Below are 16,104 nucleotides of genomic sequence, written 5' to 3' on the forward strand. Positions count from 1 at the left end.
GTCCACTCCATTTACTTAGTGGTAAGGCAGTAAGTCGCCATAACAGGCTACAGCAAATATAGTGTCCTAGGTACATAGTTTTGAAATGTCAGGTTGGGGGCCTATGCAGTGCAGCGACACTGGTATTAGTGTTTCAGTATAGGTTTATTGTTAAACAGAGTCATAACAAAATATTTCTGACTTATTCACTGCAGGTACAACTTAAAACAGACAACACTCCCAGTTTGGGTAAAGCTTGCTTCCAGTCCAGGTCAATTCACAGGAGCTCCTTGCTTGAGAGACAGCAGACTCCGTTTCCTTATCTGCTTCAGTCATGCAATCTCTTTTTTTTAATAGCCCATCATGCAGTATGGACCCCTGTGAAAGTGGGGAAATTCAGGAATCAAGACAGGGATAGATGATGGATTTGTAAATCGAATCGTGGTACCCTATCTCACATGTTCTTTTATTGCCCAGAACTGCGGGCTTTTTGGCCTTCAGTTTGGAAATGTGTCTGTTCTATTCTCCCAGTGCATGAAGTATTGTCCTATCATATAATTATCTAGAAGTCAATAGGTTTGATGGAACCATTGTTCACTGGTCATAGTATGATATTGGATTTCTTGCTATCCATTGTTTTATATTTAATTATGACTTATTGGAAAAACACTGCAGTACTTCACTTTAACATGGTGGAATGTCGTATAGCAGTTTCTTAAATATAAACTGGTCGTTGCAGAAAAAACTAGTTTACATGAAGAAACTTTGTGCTCCTCTATATCAATATGTTTTTTCTTATACTTGAAGACTACCACTTATATATTTGGCATTTTTGCTGTTATGTATTTTTGTTTTGTGAAAATAAAAATAATTGAACTAAAAAAAAAAGGAGACATAGCAGCTTTTAAACTAGAAAATGGGCTCAGCAGTGCATGGTTTGGAGGGTTGTATCTTCAAAGGATATTGGCAAACCAAGTATGTTCATATATTTATTTATTTAAAATGTCTTGTAGCCCATCTATCGCAGCAACTAGGCATTCTAAGTGGGTAACACTGTTGGATTGGTGCTGCATGATCTGCAAGCAGATCTGGCTCCAACAGATGGCAGCTGATGCAAGATGGCCGTGCGCAGAATCAAGGACGGTGTAGTAATTAGTCAGGCAAGCAGAGCGAGATCAGAACAGTCCAGATCAAAGCAAAGCAGGAGCATGAAGAAGCGAGTACTCCAGTACAGGAATAATAGGACCTATTGCTTAGGCAATTGTTGAAGAGAACTGGGTTTTCTTAAATACTTTAAATAGGGGGATCCAAGATGGCCATGACTAAGCAGTCTATATGAGCTCTGTCTGTTTTTTCTTCAGATTTTGCCTGTTCAAATGCCTCACTCTGCTTTGAAATTCAGGGCAAGGGAGAGAGCTTACCCTGTAATCTCTTCCGATCCCTCTGCTTCTGATCCAATGGCACCCACATTATACGTGGGAATCAATCGGGAGTGCTGTCCTTGGAGGTGGAGGCAGCTTCCCTTCCAGACTTGTCAACTTCTTCTTCCATGATTTGTAAGGGTTCCTCCAGCGAACCCGGCAGCCTCCACGGACCTCGATGTGATGTTGGGAGGGGCGGATGCTGATGCTCTGCTATCCCATGCAGAGTCAGACCGGGGATTAATGGAGGAGATCCCAAAGATAGCCCTGACTTTGGCTGCTCTGCCTTATCCTTTGAGGGAACTTTCAAGACCCAGGCTGAACTTGCTTCTACTCCAGCTACAAGCCCTCTTTTCAAATTTTCACCACCTACCCGGGTAAGACCTACTTTAATAACTCTCGATTCTATATGGGAGACAAGTGACAATCTTGGAACCTCAATATCCTTATATCTTATTCCAGTCATGGATAGAATTAAAGCAATTGAATCTTCCATTAATTTTTCGGAAAAATCTAATCATTACCTTCAAAAAGGAATTGAAGAAGTTAAACAGGAGGTATATGATTTGAGGCCTTCTCAGGATTTGCTTATCAAAGAAAATCAGCTTTTGCATAACAAACGTGAAAATTTTGAGAATGTAATACGTGAGAAAAATCTCTGTTTTATAAATTTTCCCAAAATTCTACATATATCTGCAAAAGGCATGTTTAAGAAATACCTTATGGAAATTTTAAAGGTTCCTGAGTCAGCGATACCACCATTATCTAAATCATGCTATTTACCTCCCTTCAAAAAGCAAGAGAGCCAAGCAGGTCATCAGGGTATGGATACCATAATTCCGAATATGGACACATTTCAGCTTCTAGAAACTTCAGACAGTGCCTTTGCGGAAGCGGTTACGATGGTGGTCACCTTTGCTTTTGAACTTGATCGTGATTGGATTTTGAGATTATTCTTTAGGCACTGCTCTGAACTCTTTCTTCACTTTAGAATTAGGGTATATACTGATGTCTCTAGACAAATGCAAACAAGGAGGCAACAGTTTCTATTGATGGGTCCCAGGGTTATACAGATTAGGGCTCTTTTTGTCCTAAAGTTTCCCTGTAAATGTTTGTTAAAATATAAGGGTCATTCATTTGTTTTCTATACTCCTCCACAATTAGCTTCTTTTCTTACTGAAAAACCTGTCTTGCAGTCTGGGAGAACTGAGGTAGCTCAACCTATTCCTGCTTAGAAGGATGAGTACCCTTAGAATTGTATAACCCGTTCTAACAATACTGCTTTTTCTTTTTTCTTTATTCTCCCTTTTAATATTGGATCTCTTGTTTGTAGACTTGTGGAACTGAATAATGATTATATTTCTTATTTCTTATTTCTTTTTTTATCTTATTTGTATGCTTTCGTTTTCTACTTAAGATTGTTTCTTGAAAATGTATTGGAAATGGCTTAAATAAATAATAATAATAAAATAATTTAAACTGTTCTTTTGTGATCAAAGTGCACCACAGAATATCTTGTCTTCAGGCCGTATAAAGCTCAGTATTTCCTGGGTGAGCCTCTAGTTAGCTACAGTCTGCAGGGCAGAACCAGGATGCTGGGAGCCATGCTGGAAGACCGCAGGGGAGCTCAAGATACTACATGGGAGCTGGGACAGAGAGAAACACTAAGGGCTGGCCTAGTACAAGCTGCTGGGATTAGTGATACATTAGTGTATTTAAGTACAGTGCATGCAGATAAAAATGACTCTAAATTGCCTGTCTTATCAGATAATAAGCAGGTTGTGGGTACATATTGGAACAGAAATACAAATAAACCTACTTTTGAATTGTTTCTATGCAAATGCCAGAAGTCTGAAAAATAAGACTGGAGAGTCAGAATGCATGGCACAAAAGGAAGAAATAGACATATTAGGCATCTTGGAGACCTGGTGGAAGGAGGACAATCAGTGGGACGCATTTCAGGTTACAAATGATATCGACGTAACAGGGCAGATAAAACTGGTGGAGGGGTGACACTATATGTCAAGGATGGCATAGTGTGAAGTAGGATTGAAGTTTTGCAGGAAACAAACTGAGCTATTGAATCCTTATGGATAGAAATTCCGAAGGTAAAAGGGAAGATTATAGTAATGGAGATATAATACCGCTCGCCTGGCCAGAATAAGGGAACAGACTGTAAAATGCTAACAGAGATTACATTGGCTAGTAAAATGGGCAACAGAATAATAATGAGAGACTTCAGTTATCCGACTATTCATTGGGTAAATGTCACAGCAGGGCATGAAAGGAGGGAAAGGTTCCTAGGTTCCTCCAGACAAGGTTCCTCCAGACAACCACTAGTCGCCTTTATTCTCACTTTATTCTCACTTTGACGAATGATCTTTTATCCTCTAGAACGTTGGACCCTGGCACTTCTAGGTTAAAGCAACTTAAGCTTTAACCCATATTCTTTATTGTATTATGTTACAATTACTTCCTGCCTTTACCTTCTTCCAGCTTTTTAAGCTTCCAAGTTTTTACTCCTTGTTAAATGTAACTTTGCCTTATTCACCTCTATTGTTAATTACTTTAGTTATTGCTTCAGTTATCCCCTTGTTCTATGTAAACCGATCCGATATGGTTATTACTATGAAGGTCGGTATAAAAAAGTGTTAAATAAATAAATAAATAAATAAATAAATAAATAAATGTTAAATAGGTGCCACCAATGACTGCTTCATGCAGCAGTTGATCATGGAACCAACGAGAGGGGGGAGCTGTATTAGATCTAGTTTTCAGTGGAATAGAGGACCTAGTGCAAGAGACAAGTACGATCACTACTGACAAGTAGATTTGGTGGATCTACTTGTCAGTTGTGATCATAATGTAATAAAATCTGACATATTCACTATAGGGCAAAACTACTGCATAGCATTTAACTATGAAAAGGGAGACTATGATAAAATGAGTGGAATAGAGGATCTAGTGCAAGAGACAAGTATGATCACTACTGACAAGTAGATTTGGTGGATCTACTTGTCAGTTGTGATCATAATGTAATAAAATCTGACATATTCACTATAGGGCAAAACTACTGCATAGCATTTAACTATGAAAAGGGAGACTATGATAAAATGAGGAAATTTGTTAGGAAAAGAAACACTAAAAGGAGCAATTCACAAGGTTAAAAACTTGCAGGATGCATAGACACTTAAAATTACCATACTCCAACCCAGACAAAATGTATTCCATGTATTACAAATGGTTGAATGGAAAACGAAACGATTGCCAACGTGGTTTAATAGTGAGGTGAAAGAGGCAATTAAAGCCAAGAGGGCATCATTCAAAAAAATGGAAAGCAGACCCAAGTGAGGAAAAATAGGGAAGAGCCTAAGCACTGGCAAGTTAGATATAAAATAGTAATTAAGCAGGCTAAGAGAGAATTTGAAAAAAAGCTTGCCATAGAGGTAAAAAAGCAAGTAATAAAACCATTTTTCATGTGCATTTCAAAGCAAAAAGCCTGTGAGGCAGTCAGGCCACTAGATATCCAAGGATTAAAGGGATGGTCAGGGAAGACAAGGAAATAGCTGAAAAACTAGATTAATTCTTTGCATCTGTATACTGAAGAGGATGTTGGGGTGATACCCACAACGGAAACATTTTTTGAAGTTGATAATTGAGCAACTAAGCGAATTCACTGTGAAACTGCAGGATGTAATAAATCAGGTTGCCAGACTAAAGAATAACAAATCACCTCAGAGTTCTGGAGGAACTGAAACATGCAATTGAGGATCTGTTTCTTCTGATTTTCAACCTATCATTTAAAACAGCCACACGGTAGCTAATGTCACACCAATTTTTAAAGAAGGCTCCGGGGATGATCCAGAAAACTATAGATCGGTGAGACTGATGTCTGTGTCAGGCAAAATGGTAGAAGCTATTCTTAAAAAAAAAAAAAAATTACATAGATTGATATGGTTTAATGGTGGGAGGGTCAGCATTGTTTTTGCAAAGGGAGGTCTTGCAATTAATTAGATTTTTTTTTAAAGGTGAAATAAACATTCAGATAAAGGTGAGCCAATTAATATAGTGTATTTGGATTTTCAAAAGGCATTTGACAAAGTCCCATGAGAGATTCCACAGGAAATTGGGAGGTCATGGGATCAGAGGCAGTGTCCTATTGTGGATTGGTAACCGGATAAAAGGCAGGAAACAGAAGGTAGAATTAAATGATCAGTTTTCCAAAAGGCGGAGTTCCCCAAGGGTCTGTATTGGGACCTGTGCTATTTAGCATGTTCACAAATGATCTGGAGAAAAGAGCCATGAGGGCCTGATTTTAAAAGCATTCACTTGGGTAAAACAGGGTTTTACTCTAATAAATACAGTTTATATATATTTATATATGCCATTGAATTGTCCATAGGATTTACTTCCGTTAAGTTCACTTTACTCACGTAAATGGCTTTTGAAAATTGCTACAACATTTATAGTTACATTTATACAAGTAACTCCTTTTGAAAATTACCCCCTGAGTGAGGTGGCCAAATTTGTAGATGACACAAAATTGCTTCGAGTCGTTAAAACAGCAGCGGACTGTGAAGAACTGCAGAAGCAGGAGACCAGGAATCTAGATGGCACATACAATTTAATGTGGGAAAGTGCAAAGTAATGCACATAGGGAAAAATAATCCCCAACTACAGGCAAAACTGATGCTGGGTTCTGTGTTAAAAGTCACCACCCAAGAAAAGGACCTCATAGTCCTTGTGGACAATACCCTTGAAATCTTTGGCTCAGTGTGCAGCAGCCAAAAAGGCAAATAAAATATTTCAAATTATTTGGGAAGGAATAGAGATCAAATCTGAGAATATCATAATACCTTTGTATAAATCCATGGTGGCACTGAGGCTTGCTTGTGTGCAGTTCTGGGCGCCCCATCTGAAAAAGGGCATAGTAGATATAGAAAAGGTCCAGAGAAGAGCGCTAAAAATGATAAATGGGATAGAAAAGCTCCTTTATGGAGAAAGACTAAACAGATTAGGGCTCTTTAGCTTGGAAAAGAGACAGTTGAGAGGGGATATGACTGAGATTTATGAAATCATGAGTTGGGTAGAATGTGTAAATAGGGAAAGTTATTTACCATTTCAAACAACACTAGGACTAGGGGACACTCCAGGAAACGTGCAACCAGCAGATTGTAAACAAATTGTAGGACGTATTTTTCATTCTGCACACAATCAAGCAGTGGAATCTATTGGCAGAGGATGTGGTCAAGGCAGCTAACACACAGGCCGATACAGTACAGAGCGCACTGTTAGCCTGCTCTTGGATGCGCATTTTCCCTTACTCCTTATTCAGTAAGGGGAGGAAAACGCGCGTCCAACCCGTGGCACCTAATAGCGCCCTCAACATGCAAATGCATGTTGAGGGCCCTATTAGGTATGCGCGCAGGATACAGAAAGTAAAATGTGCAGCCAAGCCGCATATTTGCGCTTACCTTTGGGTCTGCGCAAATTAGCGCCGACCCAAAGGTAGGCGCTAATTTCTTCTGGCACCGGGAAAGTGCACAGAAAAGCAGTAAAAACTGCTTTTCTGTGCACCATCCAACTTAATATCATGGCGATATTAAGTCAGAGATCCCGAAGAGTAAAAAAAAGTTAGGAAAAAAAAAAGAAAAATTGAATTCGGCCCGCGGCTGTCGGGCCAAAAACCGGACGCTCAATTTTGCCGGCGTCCGGTTTCCGAGCCCGTGGCTGTCAGCGGGCTCGAGAACCGACGCCGGCAAAAAAGTGTCGGCTGTCAAACCCGCTGACAGCCGCTGCTCCGGGCTAAAAGGAGGTGCTATGGACGTACTAGTGTCCCTAGCGCCTCCTTTTCCCTGTTTCTACCGCACCACCTAATTTGAATACTGAATCGCGCGCATTGGCGAGGGGCCGGTGCGCGCGCCGGGAGAGCGGGCGTTCGTCCGCTCTCCCGCGGACTTTACTGAATCGGCCTGATAGTGGGGTTCAGAAGAGGATTGGACAAGTTCCTGAAGGGAAAGTCCATAAACAGGTAGCCTGGTAGACTTGGGAAGAAATAGATACGTTTTTGGGGGATCTGCTGGGTACTTGTGTCCTGGATGGGCCACTATCAGACACAGGGTGCCGGGCTCAATAGACCTAAGTCTTGCTCTGCATGGGACTTCTTATGTACTTTTCTTGAAAATTCAAAGAAAAGGGCTAAAAACTGCCAGAGTCAAAGTAATCCTGCAGAAGATGATTTAACTTATGGCTGTGCAGAATAAATATGGACCTAAATATGCCAGAAAATAAATTGGATTGCAGGGTGAATGGAATACTCTTGACATTTAATGTAAGTAATGTAAAATATGTGTTACTAAAGCTAATTACTGTGGACATGGTAACAAATGAAGACATCTGTAATCTTAGCCAAAATGGCAGTAAAATGTAATATAATTTGTTGGGTAGGCACACTTCTGTTTTGGATATTGAAAATGCCTTTTTATAGTTTTGTAGACTATCTGAACAATAGCTCTTGCTTATATTTGCCCATGCAAACACAGAAATAGGAACAATATCATGATTGACAAGAATATAGAAGCCACTGAAATAAACGCTATCAACTTACCTAATAGTAAAACTGTAAAGCCAAATGGATTCCCTGCTAAGTGGTACAGAAGTCATGTTAAGATAAAATACTGCTTTGTATGGAATGTATCTAAAGAGTTACTAGAGATGACCAAGCTTTCTCTTACCATGCATCTAGCATAGATGTAGGCAAATCTGGTCCTTGAGTGCTACAAGCCAGTTAGGGTTTTCAATGGCTTACAGAAGAATTCGACCCCCTAAAAAGTCAGCAGATTTGTGTGGATTACAAATGACACTTATATAGATTGTTCCAGACAGCATGTTGATTGCAAACCAGTATGCTCTTAAAGTAAATTTTCAAAGTCACAATTTATTATTTCTCTGCATTTTTTGTAAAGTAAAATTAAAAACTGAAAAATGCTGCCTGCATAAGTATTCAACCCCTGTGTTGTGGAAGCTCCTAATTTACACAGATGAACATTATTGCCCTTACAATTGGCCTCTACCTGTGAATCATTAAAAAAAAAAAAAAAAGGTAAGCTTTTCTGGGTAAAGGACCTCTAATTTCTGTACCATTGATCAGACTGTGAATCTGAAGAAAAACTGAAAATGAAGACCAAAGAGCATTTAAGGAAATTAAAGATAAAGTTACAGTTGTGCACAAGATAGGAAAAGGCGACAAAATAATATCCATGTGCTTGGATATCCCATTGAGCACTGTTGGATCAATTGTGGGAAATGGAAGCTTCATCATGCTCCCAGTAGGCTGTCTTGAATTAATGATAGAGCAGCTCCAAAGGGAAGGGGAGAAGCTGGAATTGCAGCTGCTGCCAGAGTAACATGGGTTGTGGCTGTGCAGGAGAAACTGTCAGAGTTGGGAGGTGGTGGTCCTACAAAGATCTCCACCGTGTACGGATTTGGGATAGAGATGGGTATTGTTCCTGGGAGTCCCGAGTAAATGCGTTGATGAGAACTGTTACTGGAGCTTGGAGTATCTTCAACACCACCTTCATTTATCTTGGTAAGACCTCAGGGTTTTAACTAGAAGGAGGCCTGGGTCGGTCATTTCTGGGCAGATTTCCCATGACACGGATCAGCTGCAAGGACTGCCTGAGAAACTGGTTATCCAGGGTACAGAGAGACTGCAATACATAATGAGACTGGCTACCTTAAAATAATCTTTGGGGAAACTGGGAGATATCAAAGTCCCCAGTAAAAGACAGTAATTACTAATAAAATACAGAATTTGAGAATATTATGAGGAGCCAGAACCTGAGTTTCACTAATTTCCCAAAATTCCCACTATTTCACCCCTAGAATAGGGGAAGATTATTTCTACAATTGAGACCAAAAGTGTAACAACTGGAGACCTTACATTTATTAATATTTCCATGCAGATTCTGTATTAGACATCATGGAATTAACTTTTTTTTTTTTTTTTTAATGAACTGTCATAATTAGCTTTATTTTTGAGTGATAAGCAGGTCCCAGAGGGAAACCTTTCTGTATCCTCTGAATTATTAGTTCCTTCTTAATCTACTTGATGGTGATATGATGTCAGTTGCCATTTGCTTGACCTTTTCTCTGTTTTTCATTTGAGACACGTTTATTTACCTTTTCTTTTATTTGATGTGGCATTCTTTCAATTTGTAGACTGTTCATTTGGGGTGAATTTTAAAAGGGTTGCTCGCATTATAAGGCCCAAATATGCGAGTATATGGGCCGAGCACGAGAAACTCTTTCTTTCAAACCAGAAGATTATGCGAGTGCACGAGCAACAGAACGTGTGGGAAAAAAGAGGCGGATTTGGGGTGGAGTGGGGCAGGAGCAATCCGAGGCAGGGCAAATATTTATGCCTGTAAATCCCAATTTTAAAACCAGCAAACGTGGTGCACTGTTACCTGCGCATACTTCTGCTCTTTTTCAGGTCAGGTGTAAGTCAGAATAAAATTCGTTATAACCCACATCTGCGCTTATATGGGCACGCATGCACTTTAAAGTTACCGTCTTTCTATTTTATTGTATTGTTTTATTGTATTGTATTCATGTCTTTAAGAAAAGGGGAGGGGTAGTTTTACATTCAAACTTTTTATAAAATTTTGTGCTGAAGCCATCAGGTCCCAATCATTTCAAATTTTTGAGTTGCCTTATAGCAACTCTTGCCAGATTTGTGTCTATGTGTAGTAGTTTTAAATTAACGGCTAGCAGAAAGATTCAGCAGCTCAAAGGTATATTAAGTTTCTTTAGACTGACGCTGAAGATTTGGACTGTTTCTAATGCTTGTGATAAATTTAGGTTTGTTCTGAGCTCTTATAAGCATGCTAGAAGTTTGCCTGGTTTGTTACCAAAGTGGTACAGCTTATGTTTGAGGTGAGGGATGTTTTAGCTCTTCATTATAATAAAGTGTTCAGTTCTGCTTATACTTCACAAAATTCCTCTCTAGTGGTATCCAGCGGTTTTCTTGTAAAATGTTTAGCTTTTTTTCTCATCCTTTTCTATTAACATCGTAATTCTTTTTTTATACATTTCTTCCTATTGTTTATATATGCAATTATGATTTCCTTTGATAACAACCTTTGCGGCTTTCCAAAACAAGATTGTGCCATTAGCATTTGTTGCCAGTCCCTACCTAGTGCTGCAAACACCATTCAAAGGTGCCATGGGTCCGGGTCCAAGTCCGGATGGGGGGGAGGGGGAAACTTAATCTCCAGGGTCCCTGGCACAGTCACCAAATATAAATCGAGAATGCCAAAGAGGTGTTCAAAATAGTCTTTACTGAAACTTATAAAAACAGCATCCAGCCCAATATCACAAAAAATTAAAATCAGCATCATCCAATAGACACTGAAAAAATGGTTTCATTGTCCAGATCCCTTGCATTATCCATAGCAAAATTCTCAAACCATGGGTCAAAAACTCTCAGTAATCCAAATCCAATTCTTTTCAAATTTCTCCTGTACAAGAGTCCAAAACACAAATTTCTTCACCCTTGCTTTTCTTGTTGCTTGGGCAAAAAGAAACCTGATCCAGTCTATTTGGATACCGGGGGGATGTGGTGCCCTGCCCTGCCCTTCGGACTGATCAGTCTTTGCAAAAATCGTCTTCAAATCTCTGAATCCATGTCCCAAGACTCAAAAAACCTCAAAATCCTCTCAGTCCCAAAACTCCAAAAATCACTGTTTTTTGAGATCTTGAGGGGATCTCCAGCATCTCCCCGCTAATTTCACTTCTCCAACTGCTTCTTGCAAGAGATTCTGGTGAAATCGATATCTCAAAGTTGCTTTCCTTCTGGCTCTTATGGCCACGCCTAATCCTCTAACTATTGAGCGTGCTCTCAGGGATTATATTACATCCCAAGAAGCCTATCCCATAAAAAGGTGGGGTTTTAGTAAGGGGAGGATAAAAAAAATGCACCCCCCCCCCTCCCAGTGCCTAATGATGGAAATATACTGGGGAATATATTAGTGATGGGTAAAGTTCCCATCACATGTTTTAGATTAAACTCAACATGTTCCTTCTACTTATCATTAAGATATTTAAATTTGGCATCATTCAATAGAAAATACAGGAGCCGTGTTAGGTTAATATCTTCTTAGTTCCTTATTTTTATTTCCATCTGTTTTGGAGCATAATGTGACAGCTTCGAAACATCACTGATCTAAAAATGTTCCAGAAAGCGCTAAAAACATATCTACTTAATAGCGCTTTCAGCATTCAACCAAATCAATTAACCTGCAAAGAATTTCTTGCAATTGTACACAAGTTTCTGGGTATATCAGATCCAGTCCCTTGTATCGGTTTATTTTGTATGTTTGTTTATGCAAATTTGAGTGGTTTTTGTGTTACCCACCCTGAACTTTGGAAGACGCGACATATAAGTAATTGTAAATAAATAAATAAATCACTATTGACTGCATTTCCATCTTTCAAGTTTTGGTACAGCAGACATTATTCCTACCATATGTATACAAGCTAGGGTTTCCATTGCAGTTGAAGCCTCCACTCATAACCAAATGACAATAATTTCCAGTATCTTTGAAAAAAAAATACCTGTAATCATGTGAGTTGGGTACATAGAGGTTACAAAACATCTGGGGTTCTCCAAATAGGTTGCCTGCTACAAACTTTTCCCTTCCAGTAGGATATTTGCTAGTTCCATTTCAGAGGTAAAGGTATGGTGAATCAGAATGACTACTCCTGTCCTTTTACTAGTTGCAGAGGAAAAGAAATACAGTCCCACTCCTTCCCTTTTTAACTTTTAAATGCTCCAACTCACTTAAATGTGGTTCTTATGACATGGTTCAAGCTTGCTATGCTGATTTAGAGCCATTTTCTGATAATCAAGGCCAGGTTTTTCATTGAGCAGACAGGTGTGTTGCAAGCTGATATAAAAAGCCCTAATGCTGAAAGACAAGCGTGATCCTGATCAGGAGAGAAGATACTTTGATTAAGCAGAGGCTGAAGGCTGCTATTGCAGACCTCTTGCTCAGGATTCTATCTTCATCTTGCAACTGACAGGGAGGGCATCTTGAGAAGATTCGCTGAAGCCCAAACTGACAGAGCACTCTAAGGGAGATTGTTATATACTGCCTGCAACAGTTCTGAGCCTATAAGAACATAAGAACATGCCATACTGGTTCAGACCAAGGGTCCATCAAGCCCAGCATCCTGTTTCCAACAGTGGCCAATCCAGGACATAAGAACCTGGCAAGTACCCAAAAACTGTCTATTTCATGTTACCATTGCTAGTAATAGCAGTGGCTATTTTCTAAGTCAACTTAATTAATAGCAGGTTATGGACTTCTCCAAGAACTTATCCAATCCTTTTTAAATACAGTTGTACTAACTGAACTAACCACGTCCTCTGGCAGCAAATTCCAGAGTTTAATTGTGCGTTGAGTAAAAAAGAACTTTCTCCGATTAGTTTTAAATGTGCCACATGCTAACGTCATGGAGTGCCCCCTAGTCTTTTATTATCTGAAAGATTAAATAACCGATTCACATCTACCCGTTCCAGACCTCTCATGATTTTAAACACCTCTATCATATCCCCCCTCAGCCGTCTCTTCCCCAAGCTGAAAAGTCCTAACCTCTTTAGTCTTTCCTCATAGGGGAGCTGTTTCATTCCCCTTATCATTTTGGTCGCCCTTCTCTGTACCTTCTCCATTGCAATTATATCTTTTTTGAGGTGCGGCGACCAGAATTGTACACAGAATTCAAGATGGGGTCTCACCATGGAGCGATACAGAGGCATTATGACATTTTCCGTTTTATTCACCATTCTTTTCCTATTAATTCCCAACATTCTGTTTGCTTTTTTGAGTGCCACAGCACACTGAACCGACGATTTCAATGTGTTATCCACTATGACGTCTAGATCTTTCTTGGGTGGTAGGACCTAATATGGAACCTAACATTGTGTAACTATAGCATGGGTTATTTTTCCCTATATGCATCACCTCGCACTTGTCCACATTAAATTTCATCTGCCATTTCGATGCCCAATTTTCCAGTCTCACAAGGTCTTCCTGCAGATTATCACAATCTGCTTGTGATTTAACTACTCTGAACAATTTTGTATCATCTGAAAATTTGATTACTTCACTCATCGTATTTCTTTCCAGATCATTTAGAAAATAAATGATCTGGAAAGAAAGGCAGAGTGTTTTCAGAGAATGATGCTGAGATAGTTTAACTGCTCTTGTTGAAGGGGTTATTAAACTTGTGGATAAAGGTGAACTGGTAGATGTAGTGTATTTGGATTTTCAGAAGGCATTTCACAAAGTCCCTCATGAGAGGCTTCTAAGAAAACTAAAAAGTCATCGGATAAGAGGCAATGTCCTTTTGTGGATTACAAACTGGTTAAAAGACAGGAAACAGAGAGTAGAATTAAATGGTCAATTTTCTCAGTGGAAAAGGGTAAGCAGTGGAGTGCCTCAGGGATCTGTACTTGGACCGGTGTTTTTCAATAAATTTATAATTGATCTGGAAAGGAATATGACGAGTGAGGTACTAAATTTGCAGATGATACAAAATTATTCAGAGTAGTTAAATCACAAGCTTATTGTGATAAATTGCAGGAAGACCTTGCGAGACTAGAAGATTGGGCATTCAAATGGCAGATGAAATTTAATGTGGACAAGTGCAAGGTGTTGCATATATGGAAAATTAACCTTTGCTGTAGTTACACGATGTTAGGTTCCATATTAGGAGCTACCACCAGGAAAAAGATCTAGGCATCATAATGGATAATACATTGAAATTGTCGGTTCAGTGTGCTGCAGCAGTCAAGAAAGCAAACAGAATGTTAGGAATTATTAAGAAGGGAATGGTGAATAAAACGGAAAATGTCATAATGCCTCTGTATCGCTTCATGGTGAGACCGGACCTTGAGTACTGTGTATAATTCTGGACCCATCATCTCAAAAAAGATATAGTTGCACTGGAGAAGGTACAGAGAAGGGCGACCAAAATGGTAAAGGGGATGGAAGAGCTCCCCTATGAAGCAAGGCTAAAGAGGTTAGGACTGTTCAGCTTGGAGAAGAGATGGCTGAGGGGGGATATGATAGAGGTCTTTAAAATCATGGGAGCTCTAGAATGGGTAGATGTGAATTGGTTATTTATGCTTTCGGATAATAGAAGAACTAGGGGGCACGCGATGAAGTTAGAAAATGGCACATTTAAAACTAATTGGATAAAATTATTTTTCACTCAACACACAAGTAAGCTCTGGAATTTGTTGCCGGAGGTTGTGGTTAGTGCAGTTAGTGTAGCTGGGTTTAAAAAAGGTTTGGATAAGTTCTTGTAGGAGAAGTCTATTAACTGCTATTAATCAAGTTGACTTAGGAATCGATTTTCAAAACCACATGCGCATCCATGTGTTCATGGTTCCCGGCACGCACACATGGACACACCAATTTCATAATATGCGCACGCCGTCGTGTGCATGTTATAAAGTCCAAAGTCCGCGCACACATGCGCAGCAGATTTTAAGATCCATGCGCATGTGCGGGCAGACTGCGACTCGTGTGCGCGGGGGGGTGGGGGTTCAAATTACGCAAGGCAAACGTGATCAGCCTTTTCTCCAGTTCCCTCCCCCCCCCCCCCTGCCGAACCTTCCTTCCCTCCCTTTCCCCTCTCTACTCCAACCACTAACCCCTACCTTGCTACACCAAATTTTTTGTTACACTACTTAGTGCTCCTCTGGAGCAGAAGTATTTTCCACATGACAGGCGGCTGGCTGCTGGTACATGCTTCCCAGGGACAGCGGCTAATGGTCGCTGTACTGGCCAGCCTCCATCCTGCTCCACCCCACACCTCCCCACCTAGGCCACCACCCGGCTCGCCCATTTCTCAGGGCCCAGCACTTCTGTGTGTAACAGGGGTTACTCGCGTAGCTGGGCTTGTTCTAAAATGCGCGCAGCACACACAAGGCCCAGCCACGTGCGTAACCCCTGTTTTTTATGCGTGTGGCCCTTTGAAAATTAACTTGTTAAGGAATAGCCACTGCTATTTACTGGCATCAGTAGCATGGGATCCACTTAGTGTTTGGGTACTTGCCAGGTTCTTGTGGCCTGGTTTGGCCTTTGTTGGAAACAGGATGCTGGGCTTGATGGACCCTTGGTCTAACCCAGCATGGCAATTTCTTATGTTCCCTGCCAGACTGCATTACCCTCCCAGCCTGCATCTGCTCCCTGTGAGAGAGAGGGACTCTGGAGGCACTGCAGAGCCTACTAAAGGAGGCTGAAATCCTAGACCCTGGATATGAGCCTACAGATTGTGCACTTTTCTCAGAGCCTGAAAGTACTCCTAGAAAATGGTTTGATTCCTGGTGTGTTATCTGTGTTCCTATTAGCTGCTTTCTGAATCCACCTTAAAACTTCAGAAATAAACCCTTGTTGAACCATTTTCTGACCCGGTTTATAGGAGATATCAGACATTTTTACAACTTTAGGCAACCAAATATGAATACTGACACCACATGAGGGACTCTGACTTCATAAAATGGACGCTGACATGTATGTTTCAACAGAAAAACAAGATGAGGAACTTTTGACTAGAATCACAATATGTGCCCAGGTTATCTGATCTGCCTGTTTAACTAAGAGCTATAGCTTCTTTTCTACAAACAATGCTG

At 40.2% G+C, this 16,104-nt stretch overlaps 1 protein-coding gene across 5 annotated transcripts in view; it reads left to right on the forward strand.

Annotated features, from left to right (window-relative positions):
* Nucleotides 1-16,104, forward strand: part of PPP3CA (protein phosphatase 3 catalytic subunit alpha) — a 728,982-nt gene that overhangs the window by 449,173 nt on the left and 263,705 nt on the right. The gene's annotated exons all lie outside the window — the stretch shown is intronic.

The sequence above is a fragment of the Rhinatrema bivittatum genome, chromosome 1, assembly GCF_901001135.1.
Source record: "Rhinatrema bivittatum chromosome 1, aRhiBiv1.1, whole genome shotgun sequence".
Lineage (NCBI taxonomy): Eukaryota > Metazoa > Chordata > Amphibia > Gymnophiona > Rhinatrematidae > Rhinatrema > Rhinatrema bivittatum.